A 26221-nucleotide genomic window follows, 5' to 3' on the forward strand; every position below is an offset into this window, starting at 1 on the left:
GGACTATTCTAATTACTTTACTGTTTCTAAGATAGGCCAAATTCTCTTTTTATCATGCTGGTTCAATGCATTGAAGTCAAGGAGCCAAATTAAGACCTGATGTAAGCAAGTGCCACGCCCCCTGGTGTTTTACTGGATCTTAGTGGTTCAAACTAGGGCTGTCCACATGTTGTCGACTACACAATTAACCACTACACCTGGGCTTATCAGTTAATCTTGTCCACTACATGCACTCTCCCCCTCCCTGCTGCCTCTGTATTAGAGGCAGCTAGGAGCAGGGGAGGAGTGGAAGCTAGTGCCCATGAGGAGCTGGCTTAAAAGCTGGTCCCCCAGAAGCACCAGATCTGCCCCACCTCGCTGCCTCTGATAGAAAGGCAGCAGTGTAGAGGGTGAGGGGGGCAGATGGGAGTCGATATATTCAGGGAGTCAGCTTTTAAGCAGGCTCTCCACACGTGCCAGCTCTGTGGACCCACCTGCCCCGCTTTGTTGCCTCCTACAGAGGCAGCAGGGGGTTGGAGGTTAGAGGTAGGTAGGACCCAGTGCTGGGGGGAGCTGGCTTAAAAGCTAGTTCCCCCCAGCACCAGCTCCACAGTGCCACCTGCCTCCCACCCCACGCTGCTGCCTATCAGAAGCAGCAATGTGGGAGAGAGGGGCAAGGAAGGCTGCCACAAAGCGGCCTCTGTCTGCAGTGGTCTGGGCTCCCCACAGAGAGGCTGCTCCACAACAGCAGTCCCTGCCTGTGGGGGTCTGAGCTCCCCACAGGCAAGGACTGCTGCCATGGAGCAGCCTCTGTCTGCGGGGATCTTGGACACAACCCCCCCTTATCCGTGGGCAGAGGCTGATGCTACCACATGCTACTGCCTCTGTATCAGAAGCAGCAGCATAGGGCAGCGTTTGGGAACTGGTCTGCATGGGAAGCTGGTTTTTAAAGTGGCTCCCCTCGTGGGATCTACTCCCACCTGCCACTCCATGGTGCTGCCTCTGCTACAGATACAGAAGTGTGGTGTGGCAGGGGGCTCCCTGGGAGTGGGGTCAGGAGTATACTGGCTGCTGGCCCTGCCCCCAGGGACTATCAAATAGTCACGTAACTGCTAAAAATTTAATGTGGTTACAAGACTATTCAGTTACACAGTATCTAACATCCCTAGTTCAAACTGATGAGTAGATGCCTTGCATTACTCTTACGTTAAAGCACCATATTCCAAGATGGTGTAAATCAGCATCCCGCCATCACAGCAAACATGCTAAGTGCCCAGATGGTGTAAGTTGCTGTTGCTCCTTTGAAGCCAGTGGGCCTTATCCTCAACTGTAGTAAATCAGCAAAGAACACCTGAAGCTCTTTAGATCCATTCTGCAGAGATGTAGGTGATGCCACCAAAGGCGAGGCACTGCAGAATCAGGCACAAAGGACACCAAGATCAATAAAAGCTAAACTGCAGAGATACTTCCATGATGAGAAAAAAAAAAAAAAAACACCCTCAGCCCAACTTTTTTCTAGATGAAAGAGTAGAGGAAAATATATATACAAAGAGCTCAGTATCATGGTATGAAGTAGAACTTCATAAACATTAATGAATTAAACTTCACAAAAAACACACCTGTGACATCGCAGAAGGGTGGCAATATCATCTTCATTTTACAGATGAGGAGGATGATCTTGAGAGTCTGGCAAAAAGATCCTGAGTCTGAAAACCAGAGTCCCAAAATCCTAACTGCAATCTAAGGATATGTCTACACTATCAATCTTACAGGCTTTGAATTAGCGGGTCTAGTGAATACATGCTAATTCAAACTGAGAGGGGCACTCCGGTTGACATTGGTAGTCCTGCTTCTATGAAGAGTAAGGGATGTGCAAGGGAGAGTGTTCTCCTTCGACTTCCTGCAGTGTGGATAGTGCCAAAAGTCAAGTTAAGGTACTTCAACTTCAGCTACACAATTAACATATCTTAACTCAATCTTATTCCATAGTGTAGACTAGGGATGTTAAATATCCATTAACTGAATAGTCAATTAGCCTCACGAATTCTTATTGGCTGCTCAACTATCCTCTAGTCCCCAAGGGTGGAGCAGCAGCCAGTGCGCTCCAGCTCCACTCCCGAGGAGCTGCCTGCCAATGTGTGCTGCTGCCTCTATTTAAAAACCAGCTTCCCTCAGACTAGCTGCCTTTTGCCCCATGCTGTTGCCTCCGATAGAGGTAGCAACATGAGGTGGCAGCAGCCCCTGTCTGGGAGGGTGGAGCTGAGTTCTGAGATCTGGCGAGAGCTGGAACCGAGCCAGGCTGCCTGCCCACATTGCTCCTAATACACTTTAAATGCAGAGCAACAGCGGGGGTAGGACCTGGACCTAGCACGAGCCAGGACTTAGCCTGGCTGCTGACCAGCCTGATTAAAAAAAAAGAATTACTAGCAAAAGGTAGGGGGGGAGGAATGCAAGTAGTCTATATCATTCACCTTTAAGTTTTTGCTTATCAGTTAATCGACTACACTATTACATCCCCAATGTAGATATATCGTAAGGGAGCTGCAGGTGTTCAACACCTTTGAAAAATCAGGCCCTAACATCACACATCAAAGTCAATGACAGCAGCAAGCTCTTTAAGGCATGGACAGCCTCTGACTTGTATGTGTGTATAGTACCAAACATAAAGAAGCCCTGATCCTTCATTTGGGGCCTCTAGGGATTATAATAAGAAGTCAAGAACAAAACTCCCTTTCTTTGACACCGAAATCTATCTTCTGATGGCAAGATCATTCTTCCTCCATAATTGACCTAAAATTTGGCTTTTTATGTAGGGAAACCAGCACTGTAGTCTCATTTCATCCCAGAAATATTTTGGTCACCAATTTATGTTAATTGTAAGTGGATATGGGTTGCAAACAGTACTTCCTGAAATGAAACAAATGAGAGATGAAACAAAATAGAGGATTCAAATGTGGTGCTTCACTACGAATTAACGTCACAGGCATGCTATTAACGAATAGTAAACTTCCTGGAACAAAATGCTCCCAGTCAAATAGTTAAGTCAAGGCAAAGACATTCATCATCTGGAGTCAGTCTTGGATTTCTCAACAGCAGTTGAAAGCAAAGGAAAGCATGTTAATCATAATACATACTTTGCAGAAAATGTATGCCCTGTATTCCCAGTTTGCTCTTGGAGAAAGAAGCTCTATTGGCAAGTATAACATTCGCTTGCTTTTTCTTACATAACAGGTATTGAGTTGTCTACAGCTGTGAACTCTCTCATAGTGTAACTCATTAGTGAGTTTCTCTCTGCTCCCACCTTGGTATTGTGTAGCTCACTGTTTGGTGTGTTTTGTATAGTCCAATTTGCACCTGACCCATAGGCTACGTCTACATTGGCAAGATTTTGCACAAAAGCAGGTGCTTTTGCGCAAAATCTTCCCACCTGTCTACACTGGCCATGAGTACTTGCGCAAGAGTACTTGGAGTTCCCAGTGGCTTGGCTGTACCTGTGTCAGCTCAGATAAACCAAGTGTCTGGTAGCCAGCTAGCAGCTTACCCTTTCAAGCTGCATTCCAAAGTTTGAAAAACCCTGCTCTAGAGACTCACACCCAGGGCTCTAGAAGCCTGAGGTTTAATCTCCAGTGAGGACAAGGACAGTCATCATAAACACTCTATCGTTCAGTGCTGGGGATATGGTAGGTAGTCATAACTGCAGCACATATGAACTCATGGGTTTTTTGTTTTCTGGTACTGCACCTTGCATAGGGTTGCCAGGTGTCTGGTTTTGAACCAGACAGTCCGGTATTTGAACTTTCTGTCCAGGAAACAAATTAAGTACAGGCAGTCCCCGAGTTATGCGGATCCGACTTACGTCGGATCCGCAGTTACGAACGGGGTTCCTCTCCCTGGTCTCCAGCAGACCAGGGAGAGGAAGCAAAGCGGCGGAACACGTGGGCAGCGGACAGGGCTGTCCGCTGCCCACGCGCTCTGAGGCTTGGCTCTGCTTTGCCCCCCCCCCCCCCCCGTCCCCCTGGTCTGCAGACTAGAGGGAGGGGGGGGGCAAAGCAGAGCCAAGCCGCGGAACGCCCGGCCAGCTGACAGCCCAGACCGTCTGGGCTGTCAGCTGATCGCGCGCTCCGCGGCTTGGCTCTGCTTTGCCCCTCCCCCCCCATCCCTCTGGTCTGAAGACCAGGGGGACGGGGGACGGGGGCAAAGCAGAGCCAAGCAGAGCCAAGCCGCGGAGCACGCGGGCAGCGGACAGCCATGGCGCGTCTGGGCTGTCCCGCTGCCCCCGTGCTCTGTGGCTTTGCTCCAGACACCTGTGGTACAGCAGCTGGGGTGCTGCCAGTTGGTCCCGTAGCGCCGCTCTGGGCGCTACTGGACCAACCGGGCAGCACCCCAGCTGTTCTGCCCCAGGCGTCCTGATTCAGCCACTGCTGGTCAGATTCAGCAGCAGCTGAATCAGGACGCCTGGGGCAGAGCAGCTTGGGGGCTGCTGGGTTGGTCCAGTAGCGCCGAGGAGCGGCGGCGCTACTGGACCAACCCAGCAGCACCCCAGCTGCTCTGCCCCAGGCGTCCCCAAGTCAGCCGCTGCTGAAACTGACCAGTGGCTGACTACAGGAAGCCCCTGCCCCGGGCTTCCTGGAATCAGCCGCTGATCAGTTTCAGCAGCAGCTGACTTGGGGATGACTGGGGTTCTTAAGTTGAATCTGTATGTAAGTCAGAACTGGCGTCCAGATTCAGCCGCTGTTGAAACTGATCAGTTTCAGCAGCGGCTGAATCTGGACGCCAGTTCCGACTTACATACAGATTCAACTTAAGAACAAACCTACAGTCCCTATCTTGTACGTAACCCGGGGACTGCCTGTACGTTTTATTATCAGGAGTATCAGTACGTAGTTGCGTACTGCCTGGCTGGTAGACATGCTCATACTGTGTGAGCATGTCTACCAACCAGGCAGTATGCATCTATGCAATAGGAGGGAGCGGGGGCACAGCAACATGGAATCCTAAGGGCGGACTCGCCCATGCACCCTGCTGGGACAGTGCACGGGACAAGCAGCGCCCCGGGATCTGTGTGTGCCTGGGTCAGCCCTGCTCCCTGCAAGCTGGTTCCCCCCCAGCCAGCCCCGCTTCCCCCAACCTCCTCCCGGCCAGCCCTGCTTCCCACCGGCCATTTCCTTCCCCTGATCTCCTACGGCCAGGCCTGCTCCTCCCGACCTCCTCCCAGCCAGCCCTGCTTCCTGCCAGACGGTCCTACCCCCTCCCCCCTCAATCTCCTCTGGCCAGCCCCTCTCCCCTCCTGGCCGTTCTGAGATCACGTGTGTCCATTGTTGTTTTTTTTTAAACCCATCTGGTAACCCTAATCTTGCACAATAGGGCCACATCCCTTACCTAGGGTTTTTAGGCACCAGGGTAATAAAAACACTAAGTCATCATAAGTATCTGAATAACTGAGGGCAAAATGGGGAGAGTAAAGACCATCAAACCTAAGCAGGATTCCCTACTGAGGCAAATAATCCATTGGGCCAAATTCTACTAGCAGGTCTTATCCACCCTAGGGATTCACTCAAATTGCAGTCACCAGTGTAATCTCTAGCACAGACAAAGCTGCTATTTGCATTGGAAGATGTGCCCCCTGCTGGAAAGCATTGCAAACTCCAATTGTGTAAACAACCCCTTTGCAAGTCTGCCCTAGTAGCTGTATTGGGGTCAAATCCCCAAGGCAAAAAGGAGGCAAGTTCTACCATTAAAACTTCCGAGAGAGTTTTGACCTAAGTAATATGGTTTGAAGAGAAGGAAAGGCCACAAAAATGGGGGGAAAAAAGCCAGACTGAAAAATATGACAAAGGCAGAGAATGAAGGGACTGCTATAAATAGAAAAGGAAGCTGTAAGAAAAGACAGAGACAATATCCAGACCGGACAGGAGCCAACAGGTCTGCATTCTCATATGATTTGGGAACTTTGTTTATGAAAACTCTGTGGATGAACTTTTTTTTGCGCTTGGTATCATGGAATCAGAAGATTAATTTAAAATAATAATTAGAAAACCACCTATCAGCCCTTCTAGACTGCCTATTCGAGCTGTAAGGGGAAGGGAAGTATGAAAATGAAACCATTTTATACACTCTATCTTGTGTTATGCAATTCAATTTACTTGGTTTCCTAAAGCAGTAAAACAAAACCATATATTTAATAGCAAAGCAAAGGTGTGGAGGGAAACTGGCATGGATTCAGCTGATTACTCAGACAAGCTATCCCTATTCTGTAAGAACAGCACCTAGTTTACAAGTTCACGCAAAAAGTCTCTCCTGTTTCCAAGTCCTCTATTCTGATACAGAGATATAAAAGACCAGGTCATATTTTTCTCCTCTATATATGGCCACTTTTATGGTGCTTACATGTTACTAGGTCTGGATGTTGGGCAAAACAAACCAATATAGCTACGTTTTGTTTGCTTATAGTATGAAAGGTAATAAATAAAGCTGATCAGAAAGAGGAAGTCTGATATGTCAACATTTGTTTTTATCCCAAAAATAAACTTTGTGAAATAAAAAAGTTAAACATTTTTTGATCAGAAACAATCAAAAAATGTTCAACTTAGATTTTTCCAAATGAAAAAGGTCACTAAAACTTTTTCTCCATAAAAAGTTTCAACTTTTCACAAACCCCATTTTCCAATGGAAAAATGCTTTTTTTAATTCAACCAGCCTTAATAATAAATAATAAAATAATAAGCAACAATAATACTCTTAAAGCACCTTTCATGCAAGGGTTTCAAAGAACTTTAGAATTACATGATTTATTACTGATATTACAGTACACATAGTTGCTCCAATCAAGATGAGGGCCCCACTGTACTAGGAACTGCACACGTACAGCGCACAAGGCAATCCCTACTCCACACACGTTACAATCTAGACAAAGGATGGGAGAAAGGCAGTACTATCATCCCCACTGCAAGGCCATCTTGGAAGTCTGTGGCAGAGCTAGGAATTGAATCCAGGTGTTTTGAACATTAGCCCAATGCCTTAACCATAGGACCATCCCTCCTTGTTCCCTGTTCATTCAAACATGACTAAACTATGCTTTACAGTTCTCCACTATAGCACAAGTATTAGAGGCAAATCCATGTATCAGCGTGACCTCTTTTGCAGTTTTCCTGATGTTGAAGAATCTGTATGGTGGAATCTCCAAGTGAGGATGGCAGGGAGAGAGGGGGAACCACATACCCCACCTGTCCCCTCACAAGGGAGAACTCCCCATGGGATCCAACACCCTGGCATTGGGATGTGGGCTGGGACATGAATCTGGCCCATTATATTCAGTGTACATATGAGAACAGAGCTCAGCAATATAACACTAAAAAAAGCTCCCATAACTCTAATCACTGAACTGGGGCTGTCCCAGAGCCTTGGAAGTCCCATTCTGTGGCCTCACTAGTGTACCACCACTACTCCAGAGCACTGCATCTCAGATTGCAGAGAAAAAAAATGTGAGAGTTCTGCAGGAAATCAGAACATTGCAGGGTAAGTAAAGCTGTCACATTTCACTTCAGGTGAAACTGTGCAAAGGAAATGCCTTCTGACCCTATTCTCTGCACGAAGGACATCTGCTTATTATTTCCAGGAACTGGAAAACCTACACCTTCCCAGGCTACAGGGCAATGGAGTCTGCTGGGCTCCTTTCTAGGATCTAAGGCTGTCCCCCATTCAGAAACTCTGTTTCTAAATAACAGTGTTAGCATGAAAAGACCTAGTAAATCCCAATCTGCTTGTAATCAACAGTTGTGAAAGGGATTCCATAATCCCTGGGTCAAGAATCAAATAAATGTGAGGGCAGGGCATGTTGCACACAGCATTAGAATAAAGGTTACAGGGAATTATTAACAATCTATTTTAGGAACAGTGAGATCTTCTGACTCAGGTGGTGTCCTCAGAATGAGTCACTGCTCAACTCCAAGAAGTACAGTGATCACTGTGATTCTTTCTTATGGTATGATTACAACTGTTTCCTTAACATAACACTAACCTTGAATGAACACTGGGTGACAGAAGACATTAATTATATACCTCAAATTAGACAGGTTTCCCTTTTTTGCTAGGATGCTGCTACAGTTTCCCATCCAGTGTTCAAATTACTGCTGAGGATTGGCAAAGGGCGCCCACACACAATCACCCTAACGTAGCCTATTTTTGTTTCCCATATATCCTCCCACCTCTCTGATCTCACCCTTATCTGGCCTTTTAGACTTTAAGCACTTTGTGAAAGGGACTTATTTCCTCAGGTTTGTACAGCACCTAACACAATGGAGTTTCACTTGGATGAGGCTGCTACGAGTTAGAGTCCCAACAACACAGAGCTGTCAAAGCAGCTTTCATGGGCTCCCAGGAATGGAAAAGAGGGGGCAAGAAAAAAAACATACACTGCAGCTATGTGTCAGCCACTTCATCTTTCTTGTCTTTTTACTCTGACGGTTGGAACTGTGTGTGCACAGACCTACATCAAACACCCCATACACTGAGAACAATCCTTATGAGTATGGATTAGAGAGGTAGTGGAAGCTCCAATATTTTGGCATTTAAGCTAGACTAGATAAAGATGCAGAAAAACACCCCGAAGGAAATAATCAACATTAGGAGGGGATTGGATTAGAGGATAGGACAGGTTGTTTTCACATCTCTATCTTCCATGAGCCTCCAAATAGATGCTCTTATAATTCTTAGGCCACATAATGCAGTCAACAAATTCTCTATTGTTACCAAGAAAACATGAATGCACTATACTAATGTAAGTGGCCCTTAAAAGAAAGGATCTATGGAAATTGAAATACTGTAGTTCAAGAGGAAGCTATTGAAAAGACAAGCATGTTGAAATGGATCATAAGCAATTTAAAGAACTGGGCACAATATAATAATCTCACACAGCTCTTACAGTAAAGCCAGTACTTTAAAAATACACATGGCATTAAATCATCTACCCAGAAATATATGCCATCATTTCCATAAATAATACAAGATCAAAACAGTGTTAACTGCATTCTCTGTTAATAGAGACAGCCAGTCGAACTACAGTGTAAAGCTGCTCAAAAATTGATGAAATATAATTTATAGGGAAAGAAAAGAAGCAGATTCAGCTGAAAGCATACTGCAGGCATGAGCAGTAATGTAGGTAAAAGGTTAAACTTTATAGGCTGCCTATAAAGCTTGTGAAATGTCAAATTAGCCACCTTTATCACTGATTTAGTAATCGCCATGAAGAGCTGGGATGGAGGTGGAAGGAATAAATCACTCTCAAGGAAGGAGTGTCCTCCTGTTTCGAAGTATACCTACACCCTAGGTTATGGGTTGAGTAGCAGTAGCTGCAGGTCCAAAATATGTCAGCAGCCATAACCAAAACAATAGGGACACATATGGGGAAAATTCCAACTACTTTTCCAGATTCTCAGTAGTTAATTAACCTGGCAACTAAACTGCGAGGTAGATGACTATTATATTATGGACATTAAGGCATGGATAGATTAAGAGCACAGATTTTTTCCCATTACACTCCACAGCAAAACTCCCATTGATTTCAAATGTGAATTGTGGCTGGTCCCAATTAACTTGTACAGGTGACCAAGCAAGCCAGCAGCTGTAGTCCATCTGCGATTGCTAATGGCAAATACATCCAACAGCCTGACATGGAGCACTAGAGAGGGAGAGCTCTAAGCATCAACAGCAAAATTTTTCCCAGGTGTCTGGCTGGTGATTCCTGCCCACATGCTGAAAGTCTAACTAATCACCATATCTGGGGTATTTGGCATTGGGAAGGAATTTTCCTTCAGGTCAGATTGTCAGAGTGACTGGTAGGGATGTGAACTATCATGTATTTGTGTAAGTGTGTAACCACTGGATTATTTTAGTGGTTATACCTTTACACACAGGGGTAAACAGGAGCCAAAGCTGGCTCCCAGCAAGTTCTAGCTCCCCTCCACCCCACTGCTGCTTCTGCCTTTATCAGAGGCAGCAGCAGGGGGGGAGGGAAGGTGGGGCACGTGGCTCTGCAGGAGCCAGTGCTCCTTCCTGGGCCCACCCACCCCCCCAGCCTTGCCAGTGCCTTTGTGGAAGGGAGCAGGGTAGGGGCGACAGTAAAAGCAGGCTCCCAACAGGCACCTCCCCCACTTACTGCCTCTGATACAGAGGCATCAAGGAGTGTGTGTGTAGTAATTAGGATTAATCAACAAAACCAGGCTTATTGGTTAATTGTGTAACCAACTACAGGCAGTCCCCGAGTTACGCAGATCCGACTTATGTCGGATCCGCACTTACGAATGGGGCTTTTCTCGCCCCAGAACTCGCGGGTGGTGGGACCACCCAGACGCGCAGTGGTCCCGCCACCGCGTCCTCTGCGGCGAGAAAAGCTGCTCCGGGTGTCCCTGGTCTGCTGGGGGGGGGGGGGGGGAGCACACCTAGTGCACCCCCTCCCCCCAGCAGACCAGGCTTTTGTTGTGGACGCCTGGGGTAGAGCAGCTGGGGTGCTGCCGGGTTGGTCCTGGGGGGACCTACCCGGCAGCACCCCAGCTGTTCTGTCCCAGGCTCCAGATTCAGCCGCTGTTGAAACTGATCAGTGGCTGATTCCAGGAAGCTGGGGGCAGAGCAACTCTGCCTCGGGCTTCCTGTAGTCAGCCTCTGGTCAGTTTCAGCAGCAGTGGCTGAATCTGGAGCCAGTTCTGAGTTACGTACAAATTCAACTTAAGAACAAACCTATAGTCCCTATCTTGTACGTAACCCGGGGACTGCCTGTACACACTAACATCCCTAGTCGTTCGGGGTTCTTTTTTTAAACTTCCTCTGCATTTTGAGGCATAGGTCACTTGCTGGTTTGAAGTAGAGTAAATGGTGGACTCTCAGTAAACTTCTAATCTTTACATCAAGATTTGAGGACTTCAGTGACTCAGCCAGAAGTTAGGTGTCTATTACAGAACTCGGTGGATAAAGTTCAGCAGCCTGAGATATGCAGGAGGTCCAAGCAGATGATCACAATGGTCCTTTCTGGCCTTAAAGTCTCTGAGTGGCAGAATTGGAAATATGACCCAGTAGTCTGATTCCCATCACTTAGCCTGCTCTGTGTTAGGCCCACAATCTCCCGTTAAGGTTGCCAGCTGTCCGGTTTTGAACTGGACAGTCTGGTATTTGAGCTTTCTGTCCGGGAAACTGAGAAAATACCAGACATATACATGTCTGGTATTTTTAAATTAAATAAGTTTTATTATCATCTTGAGTATCAGTACGCAACTACACAGTGGGGGAGGGGGGAGCCAGGATGGGATGGAATCCCCGGGGCTGGACTCGCCCGTGAGCTCTGCCAGCCCTGCTCCCTACTGGCTGGTTCCCCCCTGCTCTTCACCCCCAGCCAGCCCCACTCCGCTCAGCCTCCTCCCAGCCAGCCCTGCTCCCCGCTAGCCAGTTTCCCCCGCTCTTCCCCCGCAGCCAGCCCCACTCCCCGACTTCCGACCCTCTCCCAGCCAGCCCCACTCCCCACTGGCTGGTTCTCCCCCCCACCCGATCTCCCCCAGCCAGCCCCTCTCCCCCCGACCTCCTCCCAGCCAGTCCTGCTCCCCTTGAACTCCTCCCAACCAGCTCTGCTCCCCACCGGCTGGTTTTCCCCTGCTCTTCCTTTCCCTCCCCCCGACCCACGGATCAGCCCTACTCCCCCTGACCTCCTCCCAGCCAGCCCCGCTCCACCCTACCTCCTCCCAGCCAGTCCTGCTCCCCTCAACCCCCTACCAACCAGCCCCACTCCCCACCAGCTGGTTCCCCCCAGATCTCCTCCTCCCCCCTCCCATCTGAGATCAAGTGTGTCCAGTATTTTTATTGAAACCATCTGGCAACCCTATCCCCTGTCCTTTTATGACTTTCATCACTATAGCAACTAAGCACCTCCTGTGTAATGTATTCATCCTCCCTATCTCACAGTGATGTTGAGAAGTGCTATTTTTCCCATTTCACAGATGAGGAGCTGAGGTACAGGGCGACAAAATGATTTGCCTGAGTTCAGAGAGGTCAACTGTGGCAAAGCAAGGAGCCGCACAAAGTTTTCACAATTCTCAGATTACTTCTGTAACCATTAAACCATTTTTCTCCTTCTTCCTAGAAAGGGAGTGGTGGCACTATTGTTCCCATGGCAGAAAGCTGGGCTGATGATATGCTAGTGACATGCCCCAAAAACTGTTTTTGGGAACATTCAGACAAATCCTGAGAAAGGGTTCCCATTTAGGTAGCGTGAAGGACAGCTATAAACAGCTCAGGAACACTGGCAAGATAAACACAATAGTTTTAAGGCATGTATAGCGATAAATACTATCAAATACCCAAGATTGTCATGGCTGGCTGTTCTTCTCTTGACTTATGTAGGGGCTAATGAATTCAAAATGTTAGCTGATCATCATAGTAAATCTTATCATAGAGATCTGAACCTTGGAGGGAGAGGCAATACTGCAGAAGTTCTGCAAAGAAAAACTCTGAGCTCTCATGCTTAGACTCTGAATTGGTTATATTTATGGGCAAGCTTTACTTTTATTACTTGTCATTCATAATATATGTCTAATATGAGTAGTGTTAGTGTAAACAAACACAACTCCACTAAGGTTGCTTCTACTCAGGGTGTGGTATAGGGGTGCAGGGCATGAGATAACCCCTCCCTCCCCCCGCCCTACTGCTTTCCCCAAGTCCTCGCCCCACCTCTTCTCACCACTGCTCCACCTCCACCCCACCCCGCTCCTTGCCCAAAGCCTCTGCCCCCTCCTTTCCCAAGCAACACCGGGAGCCAGAGTATAGCAGAGTGGAGTTTGTAACAATACTGCCAATCCTGCACTGCCCAGGCCCCATGCTCCCCCCGCAAAGCCCAGGGCCCAGGACAACCACCACAAACCATCCTATGGATGCAACATCTCTGCTTCTGCTTCCACTTCCACCTCCTCTGAAACAGGACACATGTGCCTGGAGTACAAATTCTACAGCTAACCCTGAAATCCTCCTTAGGTAGAAGAGTCCTGTTCATCTCACTTAATCTATTCTTCCATAGAAGGACCAGAAAGCCCATCTTCTAGCCATATTCTGCAATTCTTCATGTGTTGCTGACTCTCAGTGGAATTAATAGGGAACAGCCAGAAAAGCATCAACCAGGAAAGGAATTCAGTAATTAAACAATGGGCTAGCTTTAGTAAGATCAAACATTCCTAGGCAGATTAGTGTTATGTCATCATGTTTAGATGGTCTGTTCTCTGCACTCAGTGATGTATGTTCTGGAAAACTCCAGCCAAGCATCTCTCTCTTCTGTTTGATGAAAACAGCAGAGGGCTTGATTGTCACATACCTAACTCATCCTTACAAGACCCCCACTATTCTGCTAGACTGCAATACTGGTTATGGGGAAGACAGATGGGACTACTCACCTGAAATTCCCCACTATGCCTCAGCAAAACGATGGCCAGGAGCAGCAAAAACTGTGATGTTCCCAAGAAGGCAATGAAGTAATTCACTCCTCTTCCAGAAAGAATAAACAGGAGCTGAATTCAGGTTTTGAATCCTAACAGGGCCTATGGTCCTTTCCTGGTGTGCAGCTAGTCACTGCCTGTGTAGGCAGGGTACATGGCAGAGTTCCAATCTAGCCTTAGGTAGCAAAGAAGATATAAAAATCCCTACCTTGGGGGCAGATTCTGTCCCCCTTTTCCTCATATTCATGCCAATCAACATGTTACTGTATAATAATCCTTGCCGATTCCAATGGATGCTCAGTGTAACCCAAAAAGGAAGAATCAAATACTCTATGGGCACCCAAGGTTTGAAGATAATCAGAGCCCTTGTTTAGCTTTTATACAGGAGATACCTACAAAGTCATTGCCGCAATCTAATTTATGTAGGCAATTCAGTCCCTGTAAGCTGTTTTTTCTTTTAATATATTCTTAATGGAGAAAAGCAGAAACAATCCATTCTCCCCAGCTACATGTTCCCAAGAGAAACATCAGCTCCTTGCAGCCAGCATGGAAATGAGGTTATTTCTATTGATACAAGATGTATCTTGAAAGTAGCAATATCCCACTTTCTCTTGAGAGCTTGGCCAATCAGATCAGTTTGGCGGAAGCATTTCCTGCCTTCCAAACGGCATTAACGTTTTAATTTTATGAGCAACAGAATGAATTACCTATGTGTTTCAAATCCAAGGGTCTGACTCAAAACCTACTAAAAATCTTTCCAATGACTTAAGGGCCTGATCCACAGTACATTGGAGTGCAGTGCTGTGACCTGCTTCACACGTCCATAGATGGTAAGAAAGAAGAGGTGGATGGGAAGTGGGCCTAACAGTCTTTGGACTACCTCACAGGACAGCAGGCGCAGCTGGGCTGGCACAGGACAAGGGAAATAATTTGTTACTGTAATGAGCAATAGCTGATTACTTACTACTTTAGAGTAAGGGGATTTGGAAGCAGAGAAGGGACTCTGAAAGGCAGTCATGATCCTTTCCTTGGTCTGCCACAGCTGCCCATTACCCCTTATTCACACTTCTGGGGTAAGTTTCAGTCTCACCTTTGAGGGACACACCTCACTGCTATGTTTTATGGGGAAGGGAAAAGAGACTGGTGGCTTTAAAGGCTGACAGTTCTCTTGACAGCAAATTATTTCAGTTCCCATCATGGGTATCAGGTATGTACGGCAGGGGAAAGCTCTGCTCTCCCAAACTGCTAGGCATAGCCCCACCCACACTCTGCCCCGACTACTGCAGGTGTTCTGGGGGTGAAGTGTTGCTGCCCCTAGTACCCGCCCTCCTCCCTCCCCCACTGTGCTCCAGGGCTGGAGAGGCTGGGCTGGGAGGTGCAGCACACTCTGCCTTTTCCCTCCCTGGTGCTCTGCATGGCCAGCCCAGCCCAGCCTCTCCAGCCCCAGAGCACAGGGGGAGGGAGGAGGCAGGGTGTGCTGTGCCACAAGGCCTGGCCAGGCCCAGCCTCCTCCCTCCCCCCGTGCTTCACAGGGAAGGCTGGACTCGGCTGTGCGATGTGGCATGCCTTCCACCAGGGTTGGGGAGGCTGCAGCGAGTACGCACCCGCTCCCCACCCCTCCCTGTGGTTGGAGGTGGGAGCACTCGTGTGGCACGCCACCTCACCTCCCGGTTCCATGCTATACAGCAATTCCTCATTTAACACGTACCCACTTAAACACGTTTTCGCAATAGCATGATTTTTTGAGGGGGAATGTTTTTTGAATTACACGACCGTCCCTGGAATAACACGATTTCCCCAGCCGGCCCGTTGCCAGCAGCTGCACATGGCTTCCCCCACCTCCCTGCAAACCAGCAGAGGGTTCACCACTCACCGCACTATTCCCCGGCAACGCCCCCTCGCCGGACACAGTGCAGGTCCCGGCAGACACGCCACAGGGGCATACTCCCAACCCAACCCCCCTCCGCTCTCCTTCCCTTCCCATCCCCAGAGCCAAACACCTCCCCCCCTGCTGTAACCCATTCCCTTTTCTCCCCCAACCTTATGTCCCAGTTCCAACAGACACCACCGCTTGAAACGCAACCCCCACCTTTTCCATTATTTTCAATGGGAAAATTGACCCCACATAACACGTTTTTGCTTAGCATGATCATTTTCTTAAACATATCTATAGTGTTAAATGAGGAATTACTGTACTTCTATACCAGTGTCTCAAACATTTTAAGACCAAGGAACACCAAATTTTTTTTAAATGAGGAACACCACAAGGATTTTTTGTTGAGCAAAACAAACAAAAAACCCCAAAGGTGGGGGGGGGGGGGGGGGGAAGGGCGGGGAGTTACTGAGCCAAAAAAAAAAAAAAAAGGTTGCCTGCTCCTTTAAGGGTGGCCATTTTGAATTCTCTTGTTCTCCACGGCAAAACGGTGTGCCATGGAACACAGTTTAAGAAACACTGTTCTATACTGTGATAATGGATGACAGATAAGTACTTTCGGTAGACAAATGTTCTCTACTTCAGAATTGCTAATTCTTGTGATTTTATACTTGTTTGTGGTTTTTCTTACATCCCCATATCCTGGAAACATGTGAGTGCTTATTTTAAAAACAAACAAACAAACAAACAAAAAAAAAGCCACCACACACACACACACACACACATCCCCCCAAACCAAACATATACATTTGTCACTCTCTTCATTGCTGAGAATGTTTGAAAATGTGATTTCTAAAGGCTCAAGAATCAGCAAGTAGAGAGACCCACAATTTATTATTGGCTTAAAAATCTTGAGATTTTTAAAAGATTTTTTTGTTCATAGTTTGATGCATATTAGGGATGTAAATTCTCAGTTAAAAAGTTAACCGGTTAGACTCTATGGTTAACCAGTTAATCCTGAAGCAGCCCTCACCATCCACTCCACAGGCAGATAAACTGCTTTAGCTAGACTGGACCCACTGGTTAATCGGTTACCAGATAAACATACTGGTAAGGCTCATGCTTATCGGATAACCCTTTACATCCTTTACCAATTAAGGAGGGCAAAGGGAGCCACTCCAGCCCGGCCAGGCTGGCATGTCTCCTCCCTATTGCAGACAGGGACTGGAGCAGCCACCTGCCCACAGCAGGAAGAAAGCTACTCCAACTCCCACTGGTTAACCAGAACTAGTAAGCATCACCTATTAAGGGTGATGCTTCCTAGCTAATCTTTCATATCCTGAATGCTTATATGAGTTTGACATGGCTCAGACCACAGCACTGCCTCTCCACTGAAAAAACAATTCTGTACTCATTGCTACATTTCCTGCTGAAGGCAGCATCAAATTATTCATTTTTTCCCCACTCACAATATGAGGCTCATTATTTGAAATAAACACCCTGACTCCGGTGACCCCTCCCAGATGGTTTCTACATAGCACAACTATTCTATTCCTTAAATACATCTGAAGGCTGGAAGTAATTGCCCTTTCTTATAAAAATACCGGGCACCCCTCTTTGAAACCTGGATATCTCAGCAGCCACATTGAACTGCAAATCCTGAGCTTTCAAATGACACTGACCATAAGCTGCATTTCCAAGCACTTAAGGATACGCCTGTGGTCTCTATATAGAGACATGGGTTTATTTCGTTGGGGTTGTTCCTGCTTAAGCGAGAGGTTGGAGTAGATGACCTCCTAAGGTCTCTTCTTCCAACCCTAATCTTCTATAGATCTAGGCTGGCTCACAGCTGCTCCCATAGGTAGTTTTACATGCATATCATACCCCCTCCCTTAGGTCTAAGGCAAGTGCCATCCGGATCTTCTTGGATTGCTTTTACCCAAGGGCTGCATCGAGATTGGCATGATTTTCTGGAAATGCTTTTAACTGAAAAGTTTTCCGTTAAAAGCATTTTCAGAATAGAGTGTCTAGATTGGCACGGACGCTTTTTTTTGCGAAAAAGTGTCCGTGCCAATCTATTGGAGCTTTTTTTGGGAAAAGCACATATCACCATTTTCGCGATCAGGGCTTTTTTGCAGAAAACAAAACTGAGCTGTCTACACCGATTTCAGACAGTAGGAAGTCAGTGCTTTTGCGGAAATTCAAGCGGCCATTGTAGACAGCTGGCAAGTTTTTCCCGGAAAAGCGGCTGATTTTCCGGATAAACTGGCAAGTCTAAACACAGCCAAGGTGTCTCCCAGCACAAGGAAGAGCCCAATATCCATGGACTGAGAACCTTCATATTTGGACGGTCATAGATTTTTAAGGCCAGAAGGGGCCATTATGATCATCTAATCTGATCTCCATGAGACAGGCCACAGAACCTCACCCAGTAATTCCTGCATTAAGTCTTACAGTGTGCCAAGAGGGGACAAGGGATGCAAAAAGTTAACTGATCAACTTGTAAGCATTATCCTTAATCGGTAACTTGTGTGGGTCTTTGCCCATGAAAGCTTATGCTCCAACACTTCAGTTAGTCTATAAGGTGCCACAGGACTTCTCGCCGCTTTTGCAGATTCAGACTAACACGGCTACCCCTCTGATACTGTTAACTGGGACACTCCAAACCCTGTGCACCCTCACTTTAATCACATAAACATACCATTTAATCAGTTAATTAAACGGGATTTTACATCCCTAAAAAGGGCCACAGCGAAGTGCTATGATATATAGCAACACCTAGCAGTAGCGGCAAAAGGAAGATTACAGTACTCATCTAGGGGAAGGAGGCAGACATGTGGGCAAAGATGAGAAGGGAGGCAGATCAGCCTCAGTCAGATGGAGGAAGAAAGCAAAGAGTGGCAGGGAATAAGTTGTCCTGGTCTGATTTCAGACTAGCATGGACATCTTCGAATAAAACACATTTCAAAATTGTTTCCTCATTCCCTACAAAAAGCAACCAACAGCTGCCACCTTTTCAGACCTTGAAAAGCAACACACCCTCAGTTCTTTATTAAAAGACAGGTCCAAACCACACATGAGAACCTCACAGATAGCACACATTATTTCTCTAAGGCAGTGGTTCTCAAACTTTTTGGCCTGTGGACCACCTGACTCAATGTAAACCTATCTGAGGACCACCAGCTGCTAATAGAAATGCACCGTTAATTACACCTGAGCCATTCTGCTAGTAATGCAAAGAGAGAGACTGGTTTAATTTAAAGTATTAAACAGATTAAGAGTTTTACCTCTCTCATGTTAGTTTATCAAACTTAATTTTAAATAAAGTAAAATATTGTTTTATGCCCAATACAAAAGTTTTCAATGTTTTTTTTATTTATGGCAGGTGTAGGAACCTTTTTTGTGCCAGGGGCCACTGACCCACAGAAAAATCAGTTGGGGACCAAACAAGTGAGAAGCAAAAAAAAAAAAAAAAAAAAAAACCTGCTCCAAAAATTCCCAACCCTCACTGATGTTGTCCCCAAATGGGAAGCCTCACTCCTCTGGCATTCCAGCCCCACGGGGTGAGGGAAAAGGAGAGAGAGGAATGAGGTTCAGGGCTTCCCATAGGCTAGATTTACTTTTCTGGGGTTCCAGAGTTAATGGATTTTATGGACCCCCTTGCGTGTAGGACAGGGCTGCCAGTGAGTGGGATAGGGATGAGGTGCAGGATATAGGAGGGAGGGAGGGTGCAGAAGGGGGTAAGGGTGCAAGGTCTGGGTGGGAGGTAGGGTGCAGAAGCAGACTAGGGGGTAGGGAGTGCCTAGGGCTAAAGCTGGGGTCCAAAGTAGCTGAGGAGGTTCAGGGAGATAGGGAACAGGGTGCTCCTGGGAGTAGGGCTGGGGTCAAGGGGGCTTCGGGAGGGGAGGGTGAGTCAGGAAAATGGAGGGGCAGGGAGGCTGGGCACAGCACAGCAAGGTGGGGGTGGGCAGGTAGGTAAACCTGGGGTGTCTAGCCCTAAAGGGGGTGGAGTCCTGCGGGAGTCCAGTCCATGGCACCCTCCCCCCAGACTGAGTCCCCATTGGTGCAAAGCCCTGAAGGGTCCAGAGCCTCCACCTGCCCCCTGTGTGTGCAGGGTCCTCAGCCCCAGTGTCACCTCCTCCCACTGCCACCAGGCTGCGTGCACCCCAACCTGCTGCTATGAAAGGGGGGAGCAGCCGCTTGCACAGCGCGAGAGTCCGCCTCACCCGGCCAAGCCCTGCGCAGCCCAACCTGCTGCCTGCCCCATATGGTGAACTGAGGGACGCACTGCTCTTACCATGGCAGCAGAGCTCCTCCACATGTAGCTCCCCAGTCCACAGGAAGGAGAGGGGGAAGTCTGCTTTCTTCACCTCCCCACTTGCTGGTCAGAGCAAGTGCTACAGCCTCATGGCTGAGCGCAGACCACAATGCTACAGCAGTGTTGGCCCCCCACTGTATTGGGAGAGATGTGGGGGCTGAGCTCTGGCCACAGACCACCTGGGAGGTGGCCGCAGACCACTAGGGGTTCACAGATCGTACTTTGAGAACCACTGCTCTAAGGTAGCACCCGTTATGCACTCAGTGCTTCCTGTGTGCTCAAGGACAGGCCTTGGGACAGAAACAGAATGTTGTAACAGAGGAAAGAATGTTGTAACAGACAAATGATGCACAAGTCAGCTCCATTGACTGTAGGAAGCAGGAGCGGATATAGGGCAGGGCGAACGGGGCAGCAGCCCCGGGCCCCGCGCTTAAAAAAGCCCCGCGTATGCGCCGTGGCAAAGGGGGGGCCCCGCGGAGTTACGCTGCCCGGGGCCCCGCAAAACAGTCATCTGCCCCTGGTAGGCAGTGCAGGTTTGGGGATTTGAGAGGGGGGCGGTTGGATAGCAGCCTTCAATTACCTGAATGGGGGTTCCAAAGAAGATGGAAAGAGGCTATCCAGTGGTGCCAGATGACAGAATGAGGAGCAATGGTCTCAAGTTGCAGTGGGGGAGGTCTAAATTGGATATTAGGAAAAACTATTCCACTAGGAGGGCAGTAAAGCACTGGAATAGGTTACCTAGGGAGGGAGTGGAATCTCCATCTCTAAAGGTTTTTAAGTCCTGGCTAGAATGATTTAGTTGGGACTGATCCTGTTTTTAGCAGAGAGTTGGACTCAATGACCTCCTGAGGTCTCTTCCAAACTTATGAGTCTAGGATTTAAAATGCAAGTAGAAAAACACAAATCAGCTCAGAAGGGTCATTTCATGTAAAGGAGAGGGGCTTGTGGAAGAAGGCACAAAAGGGATTGTGTGAGAAGCTGATAAATATGTGGAGAAAGCAGCTGAGAAGTGGAGTCCCAAAGCTTGGTAAAAGACAACGAATGAGTAGGGGCAAAAGAGTTATGTAGGGCTTTGGTGACAAGGGATACTTTTTTCAAAGTGCAGCTAAGTGTCTTAGCAGTAAGTCCCAGTGGCATTTAGCAGCTTTGAAAATGTGATACAAGAAGCTTAAGTCTGATGCAATAATAGGTGGGAGCCTTTAAAATGTTGTGAATGTTCAGCTGGATCCAAACTCTGTCACAAAGGCCTATCTCTTTCCTTATAAACACTGCTTTTGTGTTAGCTCAGATTTGTGAAGAGCTGTGCATGTTAAGATATTACATTGTACTACTCCTCTGTGAGGTGGGCAAGCGTTGTTATTATCCCTCATCTACAAGCGGCGAAACAGACTGAGGTTCGTGTGACTTGCTTGAATTCACAAAGGAAGCCTATGACTGAAGCCAGGGATTAGAACTGAGCTGTTTTTGGTTTCTTAGCACCATACGTATCCCATCCTGCCTTCCCCTTTGTGTATTCCCAGAAACAGAGACCTCAAGAGCACAGCCAATGGCTAACTAGAGGTGGTGACCCAATCAGGGCCATGAAGTGTCAGGATGAGTAAGGAAACAGAACTGCAAATGTCCTCAATAACCCCATTTCCAAAACATTTCGTTTACAAGACAGCTGATTGGAAGTACTGGACTATAACTACTCCTTCCAGGTTTGTATAATCCTCTATGGGATTTGTCTCTTGTTTGTGAGCTAAGTCTATTAGCTAATCTTTCTTTCTAAACACAGACACAATCTGGCTGCTTTCAGATGCACCTTTTCAGAAAACCAGTAACAGTAACAAAGCAGAACATATTGTAGTACAGGCAGTCCCCGGGTTACGTACAAGATAGGGACTGTAGGTTTGTTCTTAAGTTGAATCTGTATGTAAGTCGGAACTGGCGTCCAGATTCAGCCGCTGCTGAAACTGATCAGTTTCAACAGTGGCTGAATCTGGACGCCAGTTCTGACTTACATACAGATTCAACTTAAGAACCCCAGGCATCCCCAAGTCAGCTGCTGCTGAAACTGATCAGCGGCTGATTCCAGGAAGCCCGGGGCAGGGGCTTCCTGTAGTCAGCCACTGGTCATTTTCAGCAGCTGCTGACTAGGGGACACCTGGGGCAGAGCAGCTGGGGTGCTGCTGGGTTGGTCCAGTGGCACCCAGAGCGGCGCTACGGGACCAACCGGCAGTGCCCCAGCTGCTGTACCACAGGCGTCCGGAGCAAAGCCGCGGAGCACGGGGGCAGAGGGACAGCCCAGACGCGCCGTGGCTATCCTGCTGCCCTCGGGCTCCGTGGCTTTGCTCTGCTTTGCTCCCCGTCCCCCTGGTCTGCAGACCAGGGGGACGGGAAGCAAAGCGGCGGAACACGCGGGCAGCGGGACAGCCCAGACGCGCCGTGGCTATCCTGCTGCCCTCGGGCTCCGCGGCTTTGCTCTGCTCTGCTCCCCGTCCCCCAGGTCTGCAGACCAGGGGGAGAGGGAGCAGAGTAGAGCAGAGCGGCGGAACGCGCGGCCAGCTAGCAGCCCAGACGCGTCTGGGCTGTCAGCTGGCCGCGTGCTCCGCTCTGCTTCCCCCCCCCCCATGGTTTGCAGACCAGGGGGAGGGGGAGCAGAGCGGAGCACAGCAGAGCAGCGGAACGCGCGGCCAGCTGACAGCCCAGACGCATCTGGGCTGTCAGCTGGCCGCGCGTTCCGCCGCTCTGCTGTGCTCCGCTCTGCTCCCCCTCCCCCTGATCTGCGGGGGGGGGGGGAGCAGAGCGGAGCACGCGGCCAGCTGACAGCCCAGATGCGTCTGGGCTGTCAGCTGGCCGCGCGTTCCGCCGCTCTGCTGTGCTCCGCTCTGCTCCCCCTCCCCCTGATCTGCGGGGGGGGGGAGCAGAGCGGAGCACGCGGCCAGCTGACAGCCCAGACGCATCTGGGCTGTCAGCTGGCCGCGTGCTCCGCTCTGCTCCCCCTCCCCCTGGTCTGCAGACCAGGGGGACGGGAAGCAAAGCGGCGGAACACGCGGGCAGCGGGACAGCCCAGACGCGCCGTGGCTATCCTGCTGCCCTCGGGCTCCGCGGCTTTGCTCTGCTCTGCTCCCCGTCCCCCAGGTCTGCAGGGCTGTCAGCTGGCTGCGCGTTCCGCCGCTCTGCTCTGCTCCGCTCTGCTCCCCCTGGTCTGCAGGGGGGGGGGGAGCAGAGCGGAGCGCGCGGCCAGCTGACAGCCCAGACGCGTCTGGGCTGTCAGCTGGCCGCGCGTTCCGCCGCCGCTTTGCTTCCTCTCCCTGGTCTGCTCGAGACCAGGGAGAGGAAGTGCCCCCGTTCGTAACTGCGGATCCGACGTAAGTCGGATCCGCGTAACTCGGGGACTGCCTGTATTCTAAATGTGGTTACAAAGATCACTTATTGTATACCTTGCTTTGACTAATACTGCACATTTCAATACACCAAGATCTGCTTTATTTACACAACTAACCGGGGCTATGTATACCCTACAGAGTTTTTTTGAAAAAAAAAAAACACAATTTTTCCAAAAAAAATCTTCACTTACGTCCACACTGCAATCACATTCTTTCAGGGAAAAAAAAAAAAAATCAGAAGAACAGAGGGGTTTTTCCAACATTGGTAAACCTCTTTCTATGAGGAAGAAGCCTTTTTCTAAAGGAGCTCTTTTGGAAAAATGTGTGTGTGGACAGCGAAAAGGGAGTTCTTTCGAAAGAAGAGGAAAAAGCAAAGTTTCCCTGGTGGTCACGCCGTCCATAGCATTCACAGCTTAAATGTAAGATAGTGTCCATTCAGTGTGGATGCTATCTTTCGAAAAAGCAGATCGCTTTTTCGATGCACTTTGGCAGTGTGGACACTCTTTCCAAGTACGTTTTTTCAGAAGATCTCTTCTGGAAAAGCTTCTTCCGAAAGAAACCTGCAGTCTAGATGGAGCCTGTGTACACACAATCATTTCAGATACATCTTCTGATTAGTGCTCAAAGGATTATATTTTGTCCCCTACACCCAAAATATGCATGTTGAAAAGTTCAGATCTGGATCCAGATTCTGTATACCCAAAATTTTGATGGTAAATTGATCTAGAGATCCAGTTTGAACCATTACAAAAGTAGAGGCAGTTTCTGAAATCTGGATCTGCATTCAGATTTCAAACAACCTTAAAATTCCAGGGATTGAGGGCTTCTGACTGTAGGATAGGTAGCAATGAATCCATTATGTGTGGAGCAAACCATTACATTTAATAGGTCTATCTGCCTGTCCATCTTCTTGATTGGGCCCAAAGTTTTTAAAGAGAATCAAGATGGATGGATGTATACAGTGAGACACATTCTGATCTGTCTCTTGTGAAGATTTTGCATTTGTTCTCTCATTCGTTACTCTGATACAAACAAACTTTCTGAATTGAAACTAGAGATCTTGCTCTCTGTGTTGAGAGAACACGCGAAGAGACAAACCCTCCAAATCCTGAGATTCACATGAAAATATAACTGTTTAATAAAGAGAGCCCCAATTGTGTTTTTTTAAGTTTCCACTGAAAGCCCTTGAGGAGGGAGGGGGTCACATTTTCAAGCTTTTCTCTACAACCTTGAAAGCTAGAAATGAAAGCTGAGATTCTGATATTATCATGATTTCAGGACCCAAGGCTTGGGGAATAGCCACACCACACATCATGAAACTAGTGATAAAACTCACAAGGGATGGCAACACCTCACCTACTATTGAAACAACTGTGAACTGAAGTGTGGAAGGGAAAAATACATTGATAATAAAATAGCAACAGCACTTAAACAGCAGTTCATATTTGGATAGAACCAAGCATTAGGCCTGATTTTCCTCCCATTTATACTAATTTTACACCAGGGTAACTCTACTCACTGCAATAGAGTTATAGGCTGTCCTCGCTATAAGTCTGAGATATAAGTCCAAGTTTTTTTGGAATATAGCAAAAAACTGAAAGCGGGGAATATTTTCCCCCCACAGCTGACTTCAATTTGCACAAATTGGGGGGTGGGGGGTGGCCCTTGGTGCAACTTAATAGTGGGAAATGGGAGGACTTATAATGTATCAGTTCCTACAAGTGTCAATTACTTCAGTATGAAACGGATATACGAGCTGACTTATGTGGGGACACGCGTATTCCTTATTTACACTAGCTGAGAATCAAGTCCACCGGCTTCAAACAAAATGTTATTCTCCCCAGTATGGGTTGCAATAGTAGAGCTGAGAGTAAATGTAAGCCTTGATAAAAAGAGGGCCATTTCTGTAATCGGCCATGTGAGATCAATTGATTGTAATGGTAGCCATGTGGTTAAAACCACACATGACTGTTTGAAAAAGAATCTCTACCCTTATGAGACTCCCAGTGACACTTCTCAGATTGGAAAAGTACTAAAAATGTATGGATTAACTAGGGTGCATGCTGAAGGCTGTGCCTACTGTGTATATCAACTTCACAAGTTAAACAGGCTTTTCCATTTGAAATCAGGTATATGCCTCTGATTAAAAATTATATTGCACACACGAGAAATATAAATTACTATATTGCCACTCTCCTGTCCCATGTATTTTGGGTTCAGTGGCCTAAACCCATTACAACTTTTAGTGTAAAATAAATCCTACATGAATCAAACTCAAGCCATTTTTGCTAACAAACATTCAAGAATTAGTGTAACTTGTCCACAGAAGTGTTTCTAGGTTGCCCATCATTGTGAATAATGTAAGGATCAACTGGTTGTAATTATTAATAAGTGGTATTTACAAACTTCTAAGCATTATTAACAAATCATCTTTCCATCCCTGACACAGATAGGAGAAGTATTATTATTCCCATTTTATAGAGGAGGAATTTGAATCACAGAGAGGTGCCCCAGAGCAAGCAGGAGTGTCAGAGGTAGCACTGAAATTAGACTCAAGAATTCCTGAATGCCAATCCTTAACTGAAACCATCCAACCCTGCAACCATGCAAGCACCACACATGGGAACGTAGAAGAATCATGCACAGAACACAGAAAAGTGAGGATCCTCATTAAATTTTGAGCTATCCTTTCAGGCCTTGCATTATCTATGCAGAATACGTGTGCTTTTGTCTATAAGGAAACTAGATAGTCCGGTTAACTGTCTCAAAGCATAAAATCAAGAGGTCTCTTGGCCTTAAAAGGTGGTGATTTTGGACAACATTCCAAGATACTGCTGCTAGAAATAAAGTCATTTTAGAGGGAGCATATCAGTACTTTCTGATACCGCATTACCTGTTTTGGAGGTGATACACTACTTGCAGACATGACCATAAACATTTTTTGAGTGATGGCTAGAGTGTCTTCCAAATATTAGTAACCTTCTGTCCTAGCAGATGTCAGTCAATCAATTTGATGAGAAACACTATGCATACAATCAGATGGAGAATATATTTGTAAATGACTCAACAACCTATATATTCACTTTCTATACTTTCAACCCTCAGGTTCAAACCACACATTCTGGACACTATAATTCGTCAATTAATTAGTTGTACAATGATCAAACTTCATCTGTTTTGTCAACAAAGAGAACTGGTTTTGCTCAGAGAAAATACA

General features: G+C 47.5%; 1 protein-coding gene and 1 long non-coding RNA gene across 4 annotated transcripts in view; one reads left to right on the forward strand and one right to left on the reverse strand.

The window, feature by feature from the left end:
• Positions 1–26221, reverse strand: part of MEGF9 (multiple EGF like domains 9) — a 120088-nt gene that overhangs the window by 90481 nt on the left and 3386 nt on the right. The window lies entirely within an intron of this gene.
• Positions 20018–25589, forward strand: LOC112543586 (uncharacterized). Of its 3 annotated transcripts, none has more exons than XR_012897155.1 (4): positions 20018–20153; positions 20922–21027; positions 21154–21333; positions 25454–25589. It is a non-coding gene; the product is annotated as an uncharacterized LOC112543586 (long non-coding RNA). The 3 variants fall into 3 exon arrangements; XR_003086818.2 differs by having other exon boundaries at positions 20027–20153; positions 20917–21027; XR_012897154.1 differs by lacking the exon at positions 20922–21027.

Source organism: Pelodiscus sinensis, chromosome 22 (genome assembly GCF_049634645.1).
Source record: "Pelodiscus sinensis isolate JC-2024 chromosome 22, ASM4963464v1, whole genome shotgun sequence".
Classification (NCBI taxonomy): domain Eukaryota; kingdom Metazoa; phylum Chordata; order Testudines; family Trionychidae; genus Pelodiscus; species Pelodiscus sinensis.